Source organism: Danio rerio, chromosome 2 (genome assembly GCF_052040795.2).
Source record: "Danio rerio strain M-AB ecotype USA chromosome 2, GRCz13ab, whole genome shotgun sequence".
Classification (NCBI taxonomy): Eukaryota; Metazoa; Chordata; class Actinopteri; order Cypriniformes; family Danionidae; genus Danio; species Danio rerio.
Window position 1 is genome coordinate 14,496,931 of NC_141022.1, and position 22,553 is coordinate 14,519,483.

The 22,553-nt window shown below is 43.1% G+C and overlaps 1 protein-coding gene across 12 annotated transcripts in view; it reads left to right on the plus strand.

The window, feature by feature from the left end:
* cfap57 (cilia and flagella associated protein 57) overlaps positions 1-22,553 on the plus strand; it is a 311,646-nt gene that overhangs the window by 276,428 nt on the left and 12,665 nt on the right.

Here is a 22,553-nt window from a genome sequence, read left to right on the forward strand (position 1 = left end):
TAAGACAAAGATGTCCTGTCTATATTGTCCTGTTAGGAGGAGGGGAGATGGCTAAACAAAGCATGCAAACAAAGAGTTTTGTTCGGCAGGTTAAACTGCCTTTTCAGGTCTGATCTCATCATGTTTTGGAAACAGAAACCACTTGACCAGTTGACCGAAAAGAGAAAACAAGTTACACAGCCATGCTGTGAAACTGACACTTTGCATTACTTTGGATAATAAATTTATATTCTCACACTCTCTCTCTCTCACTTTGGACATTTGACCCGCTGGCCTGTTTGTAAGGTAACTTTTCCTCTCTTCTTGGCTGTTAAAGCTGTGGATGCAGACACGAGTGTGCCTGATGTGCAAGTTCTCTCCACTGTGTCTATTACCTGTGATAACCGCGTATTCTTCCCGTCATCGGTGAATAGCGCTTTTATTTCTAAAGCCCTTTTTGTTGAGAAGGTGAGGACAATAACCAATCATAGATTGGTTAAGACCTCGCCTGTCAGCGCTCAAAAAGCAGGCGGGATAATATTGACATTAGTTTATTTGCTGTAAATGCTCATGCTACATTCAGAAAGAGTGTTTTCTTTGAGCAGGTCAAATTAAGGGCACAATTCATATATCTGACTGCTGTATTAAAAAACAATATTGTATTACAAAACACTTTAACTGTCACACCAAGACAAAAGCAATAGAATTTTTTTGATTGCATTTCTTAACTCCTAATGTCGGTAGTTAACACAATCAATGCATTTTTTTCCAACACATCCCATAATTACTAAAATATCAGCCTGTACCAAATGGTTGAGATGTTGGTTTATGGTAAAAGTACCAGAATTAATAAATATACTACTGAAAATATGTAAGTGTAAGACCAATTTAATTAAAACATACTAAAAAATTGATAATTAAACTATAGCCATAAGCCATAAAATATTTCAGATTTTCATTTAACACAGTAATATACACGTTTTTCTTTTTTTTTTTTTTTTTTTACAATAAAATCAAAATGAAGTGAATTAGTGCAACAGGATTTAGTTTGCTTGTTTAGTTTAGTTTAACAAGTGCTTCAGAGACAGAACTCCTGTTTATTGTGGTATTAACCAATCAATCTTCAAAACTCCCAAAGTGTGAGTGTGTGTTTGTGTGTGTGTGAGTGAGAGTGAATAATGTGTGTAAGAGAGAAACATTGTGATTGTACCTGTGTGTGCGTCTGTGTGTGTGTGTGAGAGAGAGAGAGTGTATGAAAGTATGAGAGTGTATTTATAAGTGTTTGTGTGTGCGTTTGCCCATGTATATGTATAACAACATTGGTATTACACAGATGTTACGAGGAGATGGTGAATTATGTGGAAATTATGTATAAAATTAAATCACACTAAATATTTTTTATATTTTCAGAAAGTAAAACTGCTCATAATTTGGGTGTAGAGATTGGATTTGGGGTTAGAGCAATCGAAAGTATAGTTTGTAGAGTATAAAAACAATTGTAACCTATGTAATGTCCCCACAATTCACAAAAACGTGTGTGTGTGATAGAGAGAGAGAGATAGAGTGATAACTGTGTGTGTGAGAGTGTATGAATGTGTGAGAGTGGGAAGAGAGTGGGAGAGAGTGTACATTTAGGTGTATGCAGGGCACTGTATGTGTATGTGTGTGTGTGTGTTTGTGTGTGTGTGAGAGAGAGAGAGAGAGAGAGAGAGAGAGAGTATACTGTTATTTATAAATGTTAGCAGTTACTTACAGATCTGGCTTATATTAATGCACGTTTTTTTTCTACACTGCTACGCGATTCGGCATGCGTGGCCACGCAAGCTCCTGCAGTGGCTTTTTTCAGATTTTTTTAAACATTGCTGCGCTGCATAAAATGGCCACCAGGTGGGCCATTTCCCAAGCTCGTTGACTAACCATGGTCGCAGTTCCATTGTTACATGGTTTACCAATTTGCTGTGTCCCAAAACCATATTTCAATAAATAAATAAATAAATAAAAAGAAAAAAGAAAAATCGCAAACACCATCGCAAACCTGTGTGGTTGGAACTACGGCTCTTATTATGTCATTTTAGCATAAAACGTCACTGATTTGGCCGCAGCTGCAGGGTGTGTTTTATTATTATTATTTAATCAAATGGGAGTTCATGTAACAAGGAGTCTGACACGGAGAGATTAATTTGCAGTATATTTATTAAACACAGTTCAAACACAATCATACAATACGCACTTGCGTGCAAAATCACATCAGTAGTATTCAGTGTGGGTCTAAGGGCTGGCGGCTGGCTGTCAAAGAGTGATATAGCAGGCATGGATCAGTGGCAGGCGGCTTGGTTCAGAGTCAGAATACAAGTAAGGTTCGGGACAGGCAGAAGGCAACACAAGGTTGGTAACAGTCCAGGTAATACACGGGAGATCAGGCCAGGAGATAATGCTCAGTAATGTCAGACAGGGCAGAACAAGACTTCGCAATGGACTGAGTGTGTGTGCTGCTTATATGTGAGCGTGAGTCGTTAGCGGGATGAGCTGCAGGTGTGTGTGCTTATCAGTTTAAGTGGATGATGTAATGCTAGAAGTCCGGTGATGGTGGCCTCTGCTGGTCAGCGAGGGGAGTGACTGGGACCGAATCGATGACAGAGCCCCCCTCCTATGAACGGCTCCTGAAGTGAGAGGGACCGCGACATCGGGGTCTTCCACGGGAAGGAGGGGCCGACATTTCCGGATGTTGCAGATGAAACTCACTTAACAGAGTTGGGTCAAGAATATCCTTGCGATTGATCCAAGATTGTTCCTCCGGACCGTACCCCTCCTAGTCGATCAGATACTTAAGTAGTCCCCCCCGCCGTCTGGATCTCAAGATCTCGTGGATCTGGTAAGCCTCCTCTCCTTCGATAATGACTGGTGGGGGACATGAAACGTGGGAGAGATACGATAATAATTAGGCAAGGTTAATCGGTAAGAGACTGGAGAAATCTGACGTTCAACTTGGAAGGGACCCACGTACCTGGGACTGAGTTTTCTGCAGGGAAGTCTGAGTTGGAGATCTCGGGTGGATAGCCACACCCATTGACCTAGAGAGTAAGTGGGACTGGGACGCCGATGACGATCTGCTTGATCCTTAAAATGTCTGATGGCGTGAGAGAGATGAGTATGTGCCGCATCCCAGACCTCCTCACTCTTATTAAACCAGGAGTCTACGGCTGGAAGTTCTGAGGGTTTTCTGGACCATGGGAACAGAGGAGGTTGAAAACCTAGTACGCATCGAAAGGGGGTCAGACCAGTGAATGGTTTTCTTAAGGAGTTCTGTGCATATTTTGCCCACATTAGAAATTTACTCCACTCTTCCTGATTATTGTGACAATAAGTTCATAGGAAACTTCCAATCTCCTGATTGAGATGTTCAGTTTGTCCGTTGGATTGGGGATGGTAACCGGAAGTGAGTCTGACATTCACTTGGAGGTTCTTAAAGAAAGCTTCTGTCTGACACAATATCTTCGGGTAAGCCATAATAGGGAAAGACATACTCGCATAGCAACTCGGCTGTTTCCAGGGCTGTGGCTAACTTGGGTATGGCTATGAGCCTACAAGATTTCGAAAATCGGTCTATGAAGGTGAGTATGTAGGTGTGGCCTAGAGACATGGGAAGATCGGTGATAAAATCTATGGCAATATGGGACCAGGGCCTAAGGGGAATCTCTAGGGGTTGCAGCAAACCAGCGGCAATGGCGGGAGTGTTTGTTCATCTGGCATATGGAACAATTCTTAACCACCTTGATCACATCCTTATTTATGGATGACCACCAGCATCGGTTTTGAATCAAGTTAAGCATGGCCGTAATTCCTGGATGCCCGGAACTGGGGTTATTGTGAACTTCGGTAATAAGTTTCTCTCTCAGGCACGGAGAAACAAAGACCTTGTTTTCAGGGCACGCCGGAGGTGTGGGGCTTTGAGATGAAGCTTGAATTACTTCGGTCTCAATGTGCCACTGAAAGGGAGCCAAAATCAGGGAGTCCTTTAGAACGGGCTGGACATCCTCAACCAATGCCTCTTCATCCGTTAAGCAGGAAAGGGCGTCGGCCTTAATGTTCTTGGACTCAGAGATATATGTGAATGTGAAATCGAATCGGGTGAAGAATAGCATCCACCGCGCTTGTCTGGGGTTCAGTCTCTTGGCCGATCAGATGCATTCAAGGTTCTTATGATCTGTGATAACTGTGAAAAGGGTGTCTGGCTCCCTCTAGCTAGTGTCTCCACTCCTCCATAGCAGACTTCATGGCTAGGAGCTCACGGTTTCCTACATCATAGTTCTTCTTAGCGGGGTTAAGTTTGCGTGAGTAGAATGCACAGGGATGGAGTTTGTTCGATACCTGGGAGTTCTGGAAAAGTACGGCTCCAATACCTGTGTTAGAAGCGTCGATCTCCAGAGTGAAAGGCAGATTGTGGTCAGGGTGACAGAGAATCGGTGCTGAGGAGAAGTGAGACTTTAGATGGTTAAAGGACCAGATAGCATCTTCGCACCAACTCAGTCGGGCATTGCCTGCCTTGACCATGGCTGTGAGGGGAGCGGCTACAGTACTGAAATTTCTGATGAATTTGCGGTAAAAATTCGCAAAGCCAAGGAAACGTTGAAATTGTCTGATGGTGTTGGGTCTGGGCCAGTTAGTGACTGTGTCTACCTTGTTCTGGTCCATTGCTACGTCCTCAGAACTCATTATGTAGCCTAGGAATGAAATGCAGGTTTGATGAAACTCACATTTTGATAACTTGGCATATAACTGGTTGTCAATTAGACATTTCAAGACCGCTTTGAGTAGATCAGGATGTCGTCGATGTAGACAATGACCCATTGGTTTAGCATGTCTCTAAACACTTTGTTAATGAAAGCCTGGAAGATGGAAGGACTGTTTGCTAGGCTGAAGGGCATAGCCAAATATTCATAGTGGCCATTTACAGTAGAGAACCCTGTCTTCCATTCATCTCCCTGTTTAATTTGGATGAGGTTATAAGCACTGCGAAGATCTAGCTTGGTGAAATACCGGGCTGAGCATAACTATTTGAGGGCTGCTGGGACTAATGGTAGAGGATGGCGGTACTTAACAGTAATCTCATTCAAACCTCTGTAATCGATGCAAGGGCGTAAACTTCCATCTTTCTTTCCGACGAAGAAAATGCCAGCTGAAGCGGGTGACGTCGACGGATGGATAAATCCTTTCTCCAATTCCTTCTTGATGTAAGCATTCATAGTTTCTGTCTCGGTCTGAAAAAGGGGAAAGATTCTCCCACGAGGGGGCGTTGTACCAGGCAATAATTCAATGGTGCAGTCATACTCTTGGTGAGGGGGAAGTTTAGTGGCTTTTTTTTTGGTAAATGCTTCAGAAAGATCAGTGTATTCTTCGGGGATTTGACTCATCTCAGGATCTTCGGGACAGGTAACTATGGTGTTGAGCTGGACAGGAACAATAGATCGCAAGTGTAACAGAAATTAGCTCATTTTATGAATATTAATAATCAACAATAACGGTTTATTCTTAATTATTAATATTCCGGCTTAAGCTTCAGTCAATTTGGTCAAACAAACATATGATTGTATATGATCCTGCCCGCTCGACCTAGCGGACTCTCAGATTATGAATATTAATTATCAACAATAACGAATTATTATTAGTCATTAATATTCTGGATCACTTTATTGTTATTTTGACCAAACAAACACAAGCAGAGCTGCCGCTCTTCCGAGTGGACACAGTAATGATCTATACATTTAGAAAATGGGAATTTAATTGCTTCTTCTTGTGAAGTAGATTAATCATTCATAAGTTTTAATCAACTCATAACAGCTAGGCAGGGGAATCTGTATTTCAGTGAAATTTTCTCGTAAGGCAAACAATACAATTTACTTGATTATAATGGAATTTATTGACTAGTCAGGCAGATAACGCACAAACATACATTAAACATAGATCAAAGGTAAACCACGTGGAGATATCGGGTCTATACGGGACTATAAAACATGTAACAAACAGAGAGATAGCAAAGCGCGGAAATATAGATTTCAGATAGAGTGGCAAAATCTGGTTTCAGTTCCACACACACCATTAAGGATCACCAAGATTATAAAAAACACCTTTTGGATAAAAGGGGCACAGCTTATTCGCATAACTAAAAATACCTGGACTTTCATGTCTGGGGTCTCTCTCTTTATGCAAGTCTCTTCCTGATGAAACTCCTTTGATGTCCTTCTTGATGCGTTGAGTTTGTAATACAGTTCGGACGAGCACGATCACAAACTTTAAACTGAGTTTACTTTGCCGGAAAATAAGAAAAGCATGGTGGGAAAGGTCCATGCGGCTTAGAAGAGTGACAACGTGACAACCCGTTCAGCATTCTTGACCAATGATTTCAGGGCAAATTTTGAGCGCGAAACCTTCCTTTGTCTCGAGGCTGCTCGTATGCAAATTTGAGAGTCCGTCCAAAGCATGCGGAGAGGCATTTAATGCAGGGAATTAAATAATAAAGCAATGCGAGTTATGATCTTGCTCTATGCATCATGTGTTGTAAAATGTCAGCAGAAACCCATCGGTACCAAACATGGGGGGTTTAAAAGTACACCAACATAATTTTTCACATCCTCACATTATTTATGCTTTAAAAAGGCCTAAAGGGACCACACGTACAGGTTATATGAGGGGTTATACAGGTAAGAAAAGTCAGAAATGAGATACAAAGTTTGCAAACATAACATTTTAGTTCTGTGCTGGTCCCTGATTTCTCAGTTAATTTCTCTTTGGACTAGTGTCCTTGTGGGTGTGGGGAGGTGTGTGTGCGTGTAAAAAAGGAGTGCTTTGAAGCTCCAGGCTTATCTCTCCAGTCTCCCTGGATAACTTAAGCTGTCGCGGAAATCCAGACTTCTTGGAGCCAGAAGTCGTAAACCCACGCAAGGTACTCTGTGATAAAATCAATAAGTAGTTTTATCTGTGGACTGTACGCTACACAAGCATCTTTCAAAGCAATTATTACTCCACTTAATAATCTCACCGGTTTTCCAGGAGATTTGAGGGTCATGTGCTTGTAACCAGGGTAACCCAAGGATAACAGCGTGTAGGGGAGAATTGGTAACCAGGAATGATAATTCTTCTTCATGGAGAGAGCCTGTTTTAACAGAGTTGTAGAGTGCGGTAGGTTATATTTCCATCCCCTAGAGGGCGTCCGTCTATCGCAGTGATTGCTAAGGGGGAATCACAAGAGGTTAATGGAATGGAGTTGTTGTTGACAAGCGTATAATCCATGAAATTGCCTGCAGCTCCTGAATCGACCATAGCTAGAGTATGAATCAATATATCTCCATAACTCAGACAGATGGGTATATTCAAGGTGTGATTAGAGTTGGAAAAGACAGAGGTAGCACTCACCGATAACGTCTTGGGGGGTGGTTTATTGGGACACTGGAACTTGGTATGACCCAAAAGGCTATACAAGCATAAGTTATTCTTTAATCTTCTCTCGTTCTTCTCTCGATAATTGGGTCCCAGTTGCATGGGCTCAGTAGGGCATGGAGCTGTGGAGTTCTCAAGGGTTACAGGACAAGGGGAAACAGAAAGATATTGTCTTCGAGTACAAAGTTGTTGTGATGAGTCAGACGGCATTGAATCCATTTGCAAGCTTTATTGAAAGCACACATACAAACAATAACAAGGGGCAATCCAGGAATTAAAACAAGGGACAGGCTAGAGTACAAAGGCAGGCAGATATCTTACTTAGTCGGAATAACAGGCTGGAGTTCAGGGCAGGCGGATGTCTTTCTTAATCGTAGAGTCGGGCAAAGGGTCAAAAGCACAGATCAATCAGAGATGTGGAGTAGAGAATGCTCAGTAATGACAGCAGGTCAAATCAAGACTTCGCAATGAACCAGAGCATGAGTGTGATATATAAACGCTGAGCTGATGAGAAGCACCTGGACCGCAATCAGTGACAGGTAGAAGGGCTTATGGGAATTTGAGTCCGTGAGTCGAATTAGAATTCGGGCGATGGCTCCCTCTGGTGGTGTAGGAGAGGATTGGCATCGCCCTCATTTACAACAGAAGTAAATTGTATAACCTGATAGAGAGTTCGATGAGCTGGTCCAGTGACTTCCTTTCATCTCGACATGCCACTTCAGTTTGAAGTTCAGGGTTCAAAGCTTTTCGGTACAGGGTTTTCAGAGGATCATCAGCCCAGCCAGTTTGTGCAGCTAGTGTGCGAAAATGTAGAGCGAACTCGGCTGCAGGTTGATTTCTCTGTTGGATACATAAAAGCTCTTCACCAGCATTACGACCTCCTTCAGAGTGATCAAACATCATGCAGAAACGTTTAATAAACTCATTGAACGAGGGGAAAATGGGAGTACTGTCTGGCCACACAGCAGTAGCCCAGTCAAAAGCTTTTCCAGAGAGCAGGGAGCATACAAAGGCAATCTTGCTGTTTTCATCGGAAAACATATGAGGTTGTTGGGCGACAAACAATTTGCACTGTAACCCTTGCATTTGGCTGGATTACCAGTAAACTTCTCAGGAAACGCTAGGCGGGGGCTGGACAGAGTCTGAGCATGCGTTGCAGGGAGTTGGCTGGGACAGTAATTGGTGGTGTGAGCAGCAGGTGTGTGTGCTTATCAGTTTAAGTGGATTACGTAATGCTAGAAGTCCGGTGATGGTGGCCTCTGCTGGCCAGCGAGGGGAATGACTGGGACTGAGTCGGTGACAGTTCAGATATTACATAACTAATTTTAAATAATTTGGGGTACAAAGTGCCCTAAAATAGCATTGTTTGTGCCAGTTAGAGATTATTTTTTAAATGAGTATCTTTGTTTAAAGAATCCAAAAACAATTTTCTAATAACAATATTTGACAAGTAGGTTGAAAATGTGTTAAACACTTTTTAAATATTTTCTGTGCTCAACACATTAAAAGTCTAATATTTAGCTGTCCATTTTAAATAAAAAAAATGAATAATGAAAATATGATGAAATTAATTTAACCACATGGCGTAATCGAAAACAGCATAGCTATATACGTGTTTTTGTTGTTTTTATATAGTAAACATTCACCCACTAAACATTAGACGTGTATGGACGACGTGCAGATGACGTCTATATTGCATTCGTCAGTCCAGACCAATTTCACTCAATTATTTAAGTGCTGCGAATAGTTTTAAAGCATTGTGGTCAAAGTAGTTGATTAAATTAAAACTAGTGAAACTGACGAGCGCAGTATTTTATTTATTAATATTTTAGTTATCAGAGCAGTTTGTGTTCAGACACTGAAGCATATAGGCCTAAGCCGACCTTGTTTTTGACTTTCTCCGTCTCACTTACGGCGAGATTTGGAGAGGGATTATTAAATTGGCATCAGACGGTTTAGTTTTGTCTCCATCAGACCTGCAGGAAAATATCAGGCTTTAATTTAATAAAATTAATAAACTTAATAAAAGGCTGATTTTTTTACCCACGATGCCAATTGTAGCCTATTGCAAATTTCAAAGAAAAATCTTAATATCACAACAAATGCGCAAAGAATGCTTAAACAGCAAGCATGTTTTAGTTAGATTGGGCCCTCTGTTATGTATAGCCTACCAATAGGTCTGTTATTTTTCTTTTACTAAAGAAGATATATATCATTGAGTTTAGCACCAGAGCTATAGAAACTGCTCATTTCGGTTAATTTTGCCAACAGACAACCCCCGCTCGTTAAGCGAATGTTAACCGTTAACAGATTAATAGTAAAATGTTATTTAATAAATAAACTGACGTGCCTAATTTGTGACACATTAAATATTGCATTTTAAAATACTGCTTTATTTTAGCATGCGTACAGCATACAGAATATAACAGAGCATCTTCATGCACCAAAACAAAAATAGAATAGTAAATCAAATAAATCCAGGTCTAGATCTTTTTCACTGAAATGACAAATTTATATTGCAAAACAAAAACATTCAGCGAATCCTTTTTAAGAACCGGCATATGCTGTTTGACTAATTATGTTTTTTTCCTTCTTTAAGAAAAAATATTAGGCTACTTCAAATAGATCGCTCCACAGAAAATATGCATTTAATTAGTGCTCTGCATGTTATTTTAAATGACAAAATCTCTGTAAACATTTTTAATAAAAGTCATTAGATTAAAGATTGTCTTAATTATGATTATGACTTATTTCCTCTGTCTCACTGGCGCTTCACGTGTGCGCGCGCTGCCTGTAATGAAAGACAAAAGACAATAAACCTTTAGGCTCTATGTTGACTTTTTATAATATTGGCTACTATATAGCATATAAAAATTTTGTTGTTTACATACATGTTTTTAAGCTGTAAAATGAAAGCCTCAGTTTGGTGCGAAGTTGATATGCAAACATCAATAAAAAACCTTGGATTTGTTTGATTGATAGATTAGATAGATTAGACAATGTAGGCTATTAAAAAAAATATATATATATGAGAAGTATTAATAACTGTATTTCCCAAATGAAAAAAAAAGGTTAGTTTGTAGGTTGAACACTAAATCATGGTATTATTAAGTTTATGATGCGGCTGAGCACTGAGGCAATCAGCAGCATCACAGTGGTGTAGATGCTATTCTTTCATAAGCTATCGACAACTATTTTTAGAACCATCATTTCATCATTATCTAGTAGTTATCATGTTTGGTGCGAACTGGTCTAGGTCAATTGTGAATGGCTGCAAGTCATACAAGAAATTACATTTTTTTCTCGGGAAAATTATTGTCTTTTGTAAATTCATTACTATTTTAATAACATAAAATATATGTGAGTGCGTGCTGTTTTTGAGGGCAGCTTTCCCTGTCATTTCTCTTCAGCAAATTATATTTTTTTAAAGCTGCTTGATTCTTTTAAAACCGAAAGCAGAGCCTGTCAATTGGTGTTTTTCCATAAGATACTCCTTTATGAATGTTTTATTTTATGAGTAAAGTCTTTAATGTGCTTTTTAATAGTTTTATTCTATTCAAAGCAGCACCTAGATGCGAACTTATCCTCAAAACATGGTATGAGAGCAATGCATGTCATGTGATGCATAATTGCCTTTTTTTTTTTGCGCGTGCGCGATCAATTTCTGATCCTTTTGCATAAAGGTTTTATTGAAAAGACAGGTAATTTAATGACTTTGTATGTGCTAAAATATTTGAAATACGAAAACAAATGTTATTTTAAAAAAGCATATACATAATAAAACTGTAAAACAGACTAAAATGCATGGTCTAATCAGAAATAAAGGAAATTACTTATTTGTTTCATTATTTAATACATAAAATTGGCTAGTCTTTTTATAAATTGAGTTTAATTGATTTGAAACTTTTAATTGCATTTTTATGTCCTATAAATAATAAAAGTTGCATCAGATTGATAAAAATGAATCTGAATACCTGCAAACAGGGCCACAGTTACTTTTTTTTTCACTGACTAGCATGAATGACAAACGCGTCAGAAAAAAAAAAGACAACTGCTGAATCTTTGCAAATATTTGCTTAACTTATAAAACAAATGTCTGGTTTAGTGATGTTAGTAATGCATAAAAAAATGCAAAGTAGAATTCTCCTGAGCTCATTAACCCACTAATGACAGCCAGGGAATCACTGGCCCACCACATTTTTAAGAACATATTTTATTTAATAAAGTTATTATTTCATTGACCTGAACATAACCATTTATAATATAATTACTAACCAGTTGTCTAAAATATTAAAATAATAAAATAGCCTATTATTTTATTCATAGCTAGAGCTTGATTAAATTGATTGACATCCTATATAAGTGATGTGCTTTTGTTTGTTTGTTCTCAGTGATCTTTATGTACTAGGTTAAGCAAAATATTTTCTAAAATGTCAAACAGTATTTGTCTATAGCTTTAATTAATTTAAAATAATAAAAATAACAATAATAAAATTATAAAAATACAAAGATAAAAAGAGCAGCATTTTCCTAATTATAATAGTCCTTTATATTTATATCCATGTGTTGTTTCGTATTCATTTTATTTCACTTTATGCATTCGTTATTTAATGTTTGAATACTGAAATAAATAACAGCCATCGTTTAAAAGGTTATTTCACCATCAAAATGTAGCCTGTTATATGTATCATTAACTTTTCATGTAAAACTGTTGTGCAGTGTAAATGGGACCTTAATACAGTTTAAAGCGAATTTGTCTAAAAGCATGATGGGCATGGCATGTCTATTGTTTTGGCTGGAGTTGTGCATATTTAAAAATAACTGTCGGGTGACGGCTTTATGGCCGTGCGGAATTTTCTGCTGCTTCGCTCTGGCTCAGCAGGCAACACCCTATTCAACTATGTTGTGTGTTTTTTTATGTGAAAATATATTCTTTTGGCGAATGCTAGGAGCATAATATAGATATTTTTCCTCAAATCACACGTAGTTCAGTACAGAAGTTGCTGTGCATGGAAATTCAATTTCATACGGCCCCATATTTCATTCGGTTTCATTTAATAATGCATGTTTTGCTACGGTTACGCCATCCGTCCTACATCGGAGTTTTGGATTTTGTGTATCCATGTTTGTGAAAAACACTTGTCTTGTCTGTCAGATGCATGGGCATCAGTAGCCGCATTTCCACTTATGCGCCTAAAGCGAGCGAGCCAGGGCGAGCCAAGGCCAGTCGCGTTTTCACTGTCACTTCCGGGGCCTAATTGAGCCAAATCAGGGCTTTCTTGGGGCCAGCGGCCGACCTTTTTCAGCCCGCCGAATACCTTGGGCCAAAGAAGGCCAGTCGGGGCTTTGGGGCGGAGTGAAAGAAGAGGTGGGGACAGTTTTCCGATCGCAGACGAGTAAATGCGCCAAACACATAAACAAATAAATAAAAAAGGGAAAGAAATCTTCTGGAACAAATTATAGGCTGGGGTCTTTTTGCATATGATCACCCTTATGTTTCTCTTTTAAATGTAAGGCTGTTGCATAAAATAATAAAGTAGTTTTAATTTATAAGTGACTTTTCTTTGCTGCGTCCTCCTGCTTGAATGATTCAATAACGCATAATAATCTTTACACCATATTAAAGGCACAATAGACAGTAGAAAAGGTTTTCGAGAGTTTTTGTCAAGTTTAAAAGGTGTGTTTGTGCACGTTTAGATGCCTGTATGTGTGTGAGACCGAGGAAAAGAGCACTCCCCTTATAGCCCTGTTGATGCCGCGAGCTGCTTTTCTCTTTTATTTTTTATTGTTTTTATTTATTTTGGAGATAATACACTATATGAATACAACAGAAAGACATTAAACTTTATAAATTTCATGTCCACTTTTGTAGGCTCAAAACAATAGTGTCAAATTTTAGATATAATAAAATCACATTAAATAAATGAACCAATATAAAACTAACAAAAGCTAGCAATAACAATTAGTTACTATATCAAACTGTTTTAAAGCCATATTAAACTTTTATTTTTCAAAAGCCTCTCTGAAAATAAAAAGATTTTAGATATATACTAAAAACAATAAACTCTGGAGAATATTTTACATATTATTTATAAAGTATTTGGATACGATGATATTTATTAAATCATACAAACATTTTCAGGGTGAGTGAAAGCAGAAACTGCTTAGATTGGGAGGGGACCTGTCACCCCTGTCCACACCGGGATTTTTGCCTGTACGCGTTTTTTCTTCTCAAGTGACGCAGTCGGCTGAAATGAATGATAATGTAGCTACAGCGATTGTTTTGGATGCTCTCCGTTTTGACAGCATTATTAAAGATTAATATCAGTTTGCTCCATCTTGCTTTTCTTCAAAGGACACAGATGTTTAATCAGCTGTTGTTCAGTGGCGAATTAGAAGACAGTTGTGTTTCTGACCAAATATTAAACTTATCTTTGTATTCATGTGTTACCAAAGCAGCGACTCCTCCTCACTGTCGATCCATTTAAACACTCTTTGCTTTTCTTCAAAATATCGCTTTTCAAAGAGCCAGATAGAAAATAATCGCCGGTCTTACGTTTCATGCATGTACAGTGCAGGGGGGACAGTGTTTTCAGTCGTTTCAGTGTGAATGACAAGCTTTAGGAAAACGACTAAAAACGATAGTGTGAAAACTCCGTTTTCAAATTTATCCGGACCAGTGTAAACATAGCCTCAGTGGTTTTCAACAACGGGGAGATTGGAGGGTCTGCGACCATTGTTTTTTTAAGAGCCAAATGGCCAATAAAGATTTACTGAATGTCAGTATTATCTGAACTAAGCATTCCCTGGTGGTTGTAAACCGAGCCAGCCTCTAACCGGTGACCTACTGTGTGCGAGGCAGATGCTCTACCAAGGACTCCATTGAGCTGCACTATGCGCACCGAGCATTTGGCATAATTTGATTAACTATTTAAAAACATATTAAAAGGATTTAACTGTCATGGCTGAGAACGCTCTGGTTACTAAAGGAACCAGAAATGCTATTAGTGGATTTATTTAATCCACGAATGGGGATTTCGTTTCAGAAAGTAAATTGTCTGAAAGAGTATATAACAGGCCAATGAAATGCCAAATGTGTTTGCAGTGTAAGCTTGCGCACGTGTGCCTTATTGCCAACTAGCTCTGCATATGAGCACAGGGAAAGCAAGGAAACGCCATCCTTTTAAGCTGAAGAGACTGACACTTACAGCTAAGGAACAATTATTATGGCGATGCTATATAGCATTTCCGTTCCCCTCCTCGGGGAACGAGGGTTACTTTAGTAACCAGAGCGTTCCCCTTCGAATGGGGAACTTCAATGCAATTAGTGGATTTATTTAATCCACGAATGGGGAAATGTCTGGAAAACACCATAATGACTGCACCTTACCTTCCCCTCCGATGAGAGGATAGCCATGCATAGTGTGAGCACTCCTGCATCAAAGAGAGGCGCGGCCTTCCAATGTGATCCCTGGCCCTTACTTATCCCACTTCAATGAAGTTTTACAGATTTAGATATATTTTTTGGGAGTCGCAGGCGTCTAGATCAGGGGTGATCAACCCTGTTCCTGGAGATTGACCTTCTTGCAGATTTCAGTTGCAACCCATATTAAACACACCTGCCTTTAATTATCAAGTGCTGTTCAGGTCCTAATTAATTGATTCTGGTGTGTTTGATTAGGGTTGGAGCTGAAATCTTTAGGGCAGACCTACAACGTAATGGGCCAGCGAGTGACTCCTCTTGAATCAGTGCTGGGGGCCTCGGAGGAATCTGCAGGGCTCACCTAACGGGGAACTTTACTGACAGATAAAAAGCGCACGTATCTCCGTGTTAGGGAGAATGGCACAGCAAGCGTGTTTCAACACCGTTTCAACCGAGTTGTTTCCTCAATCACCAAGGGTTACTTAATACCCTTGAGGAAACCGGCTCCACTCGCAGATTTGAAAATGTATTAGGTGTCGCCCAGCCCGCAGCTCTACAGATGTCTGTTAGAGAGTCGCCGCGTGCACGCGCCCAAGAGGATGCGATGCTCCGAGTGGAGTGCGCACGCTCTCGGGGGACACGGCTCGCCCTGGCTCTAAGCGAGGGAGATGGCATCCACTATCCAGTAGGCCAACCTCTGTTTCGATATGCCACTTCCCTGCAGACACTGTCCGAAAAATGCTTCGTCGAGGATCGAAGGAATCTGACGCAGGCTCGTGAGAACGAGGGTGAGATCCTAAGAGGGGATGAGAGGGGGGCGGGGTGGATTAATTCGCCTAGCGCCTCTGAGGAACCGGATGATGAGATTATGCCTTCCCACGTTGCTGCCAGCCACCGCGTCATGAGAGCGGAGATGACAGCCACGTAACCTTGAGTGAGGAGGGCAACAGCCTGCTCTCTAGCTTCTCTTGGAGTAAGAAAGCACAATGCTGATCTGGCTAATTTCGGGGGTCTTCTCTGCGAGAGACGCACCATTCAGTGAATAGACTTTACTTCAGGGCAAAGGCGCTCGAGGAGGGGGCTCTAGCCCGAGTGATGGTATTAACCACCGCAATCGGTAGGTTACCTAAGCCTTCCTCACGTCTAAGGACCACCAAAGATCGGGGTGAGGGTGCCAGATGGTGCCCTGTCCCTGAGAGAGTAGGTGCTCTCTCAAAGGGATCTGCCAGAGAGGGCCATCGTGAGGAGAGTGAGCTCTGACATCCAGGTCCGGTTGGGCCAGAGGGGCGCAACCAGCAACCTGTTCCTCCTCCTCCCTGACCTCGCACAGTAACTGCGCGAGCAGGCTCACTGGGGGAAACGCATATTTGCGCATGCCCCGAGGCCAGCCGTGGCCAGTGTATTCGTGCAGAGCGAGCCCTTGGTCAGGGAAAAGAACAACTGGCAATGAGTGATCTCGGGGGAAGCAAACAGATCGATCTGGGCTTCCCCGAATCACACCCATATCAGCTGAACAGACTCGCGGTGGAGTCTCCATTCTTCATGAAGTAAAGGCTGCCGTGAGAGCGTATCGGCTGCACAGTTGAGCCTGCCTGAATTGTGAATGGCGCGCAGCGATTTCAGCCACGGATGACTCCAGAGGAGCAGACGGCGGGCGAACTGAGACATGCAGTGAGAGCGAATACCCCTCATGCAGTTGATATATGCCACCGCCGCTGTGCTGTCCATCCTGACCAGCACGTGCTGCTGCTCCAGCACCGGAAAAAAAACGGTGGAGAGCGAGGAACACTGCCAACAGCTCCAGGCGATTGATATGCCAATGCAACTAGGTTCCTTTCCACAGGCCCGCAGCTGCATGCCCGCAGCGCCCGTGCTGGAAGCATCTGTTGAAACAACAACATGACTGGACGCCTGTCCTAGAGGCACTCCGGCCTGTAGGAAAGAGGGGTCATTCCAAGGGCTGAGGGTGCGGCGACACAGTGCAGTAACGGTGACTCGAGTTTGCTCTTTACTCGGTTGACCTGAAACCCCAACAGGTGGAGGTGCTGGATCACCTTGTCTCTGTGCATAATCAATTGCTCCCAGGAGTGAGCTAAATCAGCCAGTTGCCAAGATAATTGAGTATGCGGATACCCGCGAGCCGAAGGGGCGCTAAGGCACCCTCCGTGAGCTTGGTGAAGACCTGCGGAGACAGAGAGAACCCGAAGGGGAGGACTTTGTATTGCCAAGCTCGACCTGCGACCTGCATACCGCAGAAACTGACGGTGGCAACGAAGAATGGAGACATGAAAATACGCGTCCTTCAGGTCTATTGCTGCAAACCAATACAGAGGACAAACGCACCGGAGGATGCGCTTCGGCGTAAGCATTCTGAACGGCAGCTTGTGCAGAAAGCGGTTCAAAACTCGCAGATCTAGGATTGGCTATGACCCACCGCTCTTTTTGGGCACGATGAAGTGCGGGCTGTAAAACCCGCTCTCCATCTCGGCTGGAGGGACCGGCTCGATTGCATCCTTCGCCAGGAAGACGGTAATCTCCTCTCGCAAAACAGGGGTGGACAGGGGGCTGACCCTGGTGAATACACACCCGTGAACTTGGGGGGCCGTTTCACAAACTGAATCGCATAGCCGAGTCTGATTGTGCATATGCTAACCAGGCAGAGCTCTCGCTAATGGACTTATCGCAACAATCGCAGACGTACCAGCAGTGGGGCAGCGCAGAGTGGGTGTGCTGATCCGGGAAGCGCGAGGGTCCCACGGAAGAGCAGGAGGCGTGAGATTTGCTCTCATTCCGCACCCAAAATCCGGAGGGGAGGCTCAAGGGGAGGGAGAAAAGAGACCGTTCTCCCAGCGCTCGTGAGTCACTGGCGAAATGCACCAAACATGCGAGCTAGAAGCATAGCTTCCCAGACTGGCAGATTTCTGGCTGTCACATCCAGGAAAGTGGAAAAGTCCTCTTTCATTGATGTTTTCATGGCAATAAAAAGTGCCATCCAGCGGGGAAAGAGCAAGTTCCCTCTTCTCCAGATGACCTGTCCCAGGGACGCTTCGTGGTCCGTTTACCGGACTTAGCAGCACTCTGGGCAGGGGGGCCTTCTTTCGAGGTGCACACTCGCTTTGCCGGAGGCATGTGCAGGGGTGGGGCAGCTCTCGTAGGCGGGCGCCTTCGGCGAGGAGCAGCAAATATAGATGGTTCGGCGGGCGGAGCGGGCTTACGGTCCCGCCGATAGGTGACATTAGCCATTGCATCAGACTTCTCTCTCACCGCCTTGAATTCCTGGGTGAATTCACAGACGGTGTCGGCGAACAGGCCAGCTTAGAATATGGGGGAGTAAAGAAAGCGGACTTTGTCGACTTCGCCCATATCAGCTAAGTTTAGCCAGGGGTGGCGCTCCTGGACCACTAATGTGGACATCGTCCCCAACGCACCCCAACGCACACGCAGCGGACTTAGTGGTCCGAAGAGCATAGTCGGTTGCGGTGCAAAGCTCACAAGCCTGGGTTGGACCCACCCTTGTGCAGCTCGGCCAGCGCCTGCGCTTGGTAGTGCTGGTAGGTGGCCATCACATGCAAGGCAGAAGCAGCCTGGCCCGCAGTTTTGTAAGCTCTAGCTCCGAGGGAGGCAGATAACTTACAGGCTTTGGACGGGAGACGAGGCGGACCTCGCCAAGAAGAGGCGCCACAGGGACAAAGATTGACCGCAATCGCGCGCTCGACCTGAGGAATCACCACATATCCCCTGGCCACTCCACCGTCAAGAGTGGTGAGGGCGGAGGGACACGCAGCACGGGCAGAAAAAAGTGCCCTCCAAGACTGCGTGAGCCTACTGCACCTTTGGGATGAACCATCTCTAATCCACGGCCGAAGCAGCCCGGGAAAGCATGGCTAACATGTCCTTTTCAGGATCCGTTTTGACAACGCTCACCTGCCCGAGGGGAGCGAGTGGGCCTGGATTCCCGTAGGACAATAAAAGCCCACCCTCCGATGCAGCAGTGGACGTCTGGTCCCTGCTGTCATCGAACATAAGGGCTACCATCTGTTTAGATGAATCGCTACCTCCGCCCGAAGCTTGGAAAGAGTGCTTGGAGGAGCGGGATTTCAACCAGCACACACACACATATCATGTACATCTCGACATGCGAAAGTGTTTCTGCCATGACTTTAATTCAGAAAACCGGCAGAGTTGTCTCAAACACTGTTTTAAGGTCGCCGTTATATGCGATCACCAGCAGTTGGTTTTCTTCTTGCATGAACATGCTGGATTCAGCTGGTTCGTTGACAAATGGGTCACGTATCCATTCCTTGGCCGTTTATGGGTCCTTTGAGGTTGGGAAGTAGCGCTCAAACTCCTTTAACAGCGAAGACTGGTGATCGTGCACCAGCTTGGTGAGTGAGGGCGCAGGCTCAGTCTCACAAAATCCATGCTAATGTTTGAAACATGTCCAATATGCCTCTGTTCACGCGTCGTCCCCACAAATCCAGTTGGCTTTACATGCAGCTACTTTATCTGCCAACTTAAAGATAATTAATTCTTGTGCGGCCCGGTACTGATTGATCAACGGACTGGTAACGGTTCGCGGCCCGGAGGTTGGGGACCACTGCGTTACAGTACACGACTGCCCCCTACTGTTCATGTCTTTATTTGCTATGGATCCAAGACCAGCGACGTGATGATCCCAAGGATTCCATATCCGGGACCAAGCCATATCCTGAGTTGCTGCTGCGCTGATGGTCGTGGGGAGTGGAGAACATGAGTCTGATTCCAGCGACGCTCCAGGGACAGACGAGTCTTCGCTGAGGCCATCTTTCAACCTAAACCACGGCGAATGAAGCTCTGCACAAGACTTTTGGCCAGCGGAGAAATTAAAATGGTCGTGCCCAACTGAGTCTGGTTCCCTCAAGGTTTTTTTTCTTCACTCCCATCAGGTGAAGTTTTTTTTCCCTCTCCGCTGTCGCCACTGCCTCGCATGGTTCAGGATTGGTAGAGCTACGCATCGATGAATTTGCTCTTCAGTGTTTGAACTCTCAGTAATGATTAAATCACACTGAACTGAGCTAAACTGATCTGAACTGAACTTAAACACTAAAACCTGAACCACACTGTTCCAGTTACTGTGACCATTTATGTGAAGCTGCTTTGACACAATCTACATTGTAAAAGCGCTATACAAATAAAGCTGAATTGAATTGAATTGCTAGACTGTCTCTCTGTGCTAACGCACCATATGTCGTGGCCACGCAAGATCACTTTGTTTCATGCGCGCGTTAGTTCATGCCAGATCTGTACTGTAACTAAACTTTTACAGTGAGTAGCTGGCAACAGTGTTGCCAGTATTCTACTGTAAAAAAGCCCGGTAAGGTCTAACAGTGTATGTATGTGATTGAACATGCTGAATTATCTCACCAGTGAAGGGATTTTCTGGTAAAAAGGCCTGACGATGTGAGTTCTTGTACAATAGAAACTATTTACAGAGAAATACAGTTTCATAAGCAATGTTTCGTTTCGTTCTTCTCATTGCTAAAGGGAGAAGCACTTTATCTATGAGACCAACAGCGTGTAAGTACATTTAGACTTGTTTTCAGTTGTTGTGTATGGTACTAGAAAAGTTTACCCACGGTTTCCTTGGTTACTGTAAGAGCTTGTGTGTTCGAGCGCGGACGGTTTCGCGGCCCCTGCCGCGGTTTCGGGTGTTTTTACTCTCGAGGCGTGTCCAGCTGAATTCAATCATCAAAGCGCTCAGGGGTGTATATAAGCAGTTAGTCTCACCGCGCCAGCGGTCACGGCAGCCTCGTGTGAAGGCCGTCTCGTGTGAAGACCCACTGAGCAAAAACACCGACAAAGCACTTGAGTACTTGTTTATTTTACTTTATCTTTGCACATATTATTGTTTTCATTGCACTTTTATTATGTGTTTACTAATTCCTGTTGTTACTAACACTCGCAAAGCATGGGAGGTACGCTGCAGGCGTAATCCTCACAACCTTCGTTCAATACATGTATCTGCTATTTCACAACTCTCTCTCTCCATGGGCCTCTGGAATTGTCAATCTGCTGTTAACTAGGCAGATTTTATTACCTCCATAGCTACACATTCTGACTAGAATCTCATGGCTCTAACTGAGACCTGGTTGAGACCGGAGGACACTGCTACACATGCAGCTCCTTCTGATAATTTCTAATTTTTACCACACTCCTCGTCAGACAGGAAGAGGGAGTGGGACTGTACTACTGATTTCCAAAGAATGGAAATTCACTCAGAAACCGTCCCTGCCAAAAATCAGCTCCTTTGAATTCCACGCAGTCACCATTATCCACACCTTCTACATAAATGTGGTTGTCATCTACCACCCACAGCGTACATTAGGTCACTTCTTAGATGAACTGGATGTTCTTCTCTCATCTTTTTGTGATTTTGACACTCCCTTGATGGTGCTTGGTGACTTCAACATTCACAATGAAAGATCTCAAGCTGCTGACTTCCAGACTCTGCTTGCCTCTTTTGACCTCAAAAGAGCACCTACTTCTGCTACTCACAAATAAGTAATCAGCTAGACCTTATGTACACTCGACATTGCTTCGCTGATCAAAGACTAGTAACTCCACTACAAACATCGGATTTCTACACTTGAAACGAGCAGTGCCACTGATACACTCTGCTCCACACTAGCATAATGTCTAGACAGACTATGTCCTCTTACATCTAGGCCAGCCGATGCCAGTTCTCCTGCACCCTGGCTCTCAGATATTCTCCGTGACCATCGCCCAAAACCTCGGGCTGCGGTGAGAATTTGGCGAAAAACTAAAAATCCTGAACAGCTCATAACATACCAAACTCTTCTGTCATCTTTCTCAGCTGTTGTTACTTCTGCAAAGCAGACATACTTCCTTCAGAAAATCAACAATGCCACCAATCCTCGCTTACTTTTTAAAACATTTTCCTCTCTCCTCTATCCTCCTCCTCGACCCACATCCTTCACACTTACTACTGATGACTCTGCTACATTCTTTTGCACCAAAACTGCAAAAATCGGTGCTCAATTTGCTGCACCTACAACAAACACGCAAGATACACCACCAACACCACACACTCACCTCTTTTTTTCAGCTCTCTGAGGTCTGAGGTGCCCAAACTTGTGCTATCTAGCCATGCAACCACCTGTCCGCTTGATCCCTTTCACTCTCATCTATTGCAAGCCATTTCTCCTGCAGTCATACCAACACTGACTCACATAATTAACACATCTCTTGACTTTGGTTTATTCCCCACTTCATTTAAGCAGGCTAGGGTAACCCCACTGCTAAAGAAACCCAACCTGAATCAAACGCTACTTGAAAACTTCATACCGGTATCCCTGATCCCTGCTCTCAGTCGTGGAGGATCTCAGACTGGTTAAAGCAGACTCTAAATCATCAGTCCTCATCTTGCTGGATTTATCAGCTGCTTTTGACACCTGTTTCCTCTGGGGAACAGTTTTGGGTGTCTTGAGTGCCTTGTGGAGCGTGGCTGGACCCATGACTTTTCCAACCAGGTTGTGTAGTAGCTGTCGTCTTCATGGGAGTCACGATCACTGTGTGGGCCGTTGTCTGTGGTATCGTCGTTACACAGGGTGTCTTTCTGTGCATGTGTTGGACCTTGGGTGATGTGGGCCGCTGAAGGTTTCACATCTCTTTTTGGAGACATCTTCTGTTTGAGGTAGGCCCGGTGTGTGAGGTCTCC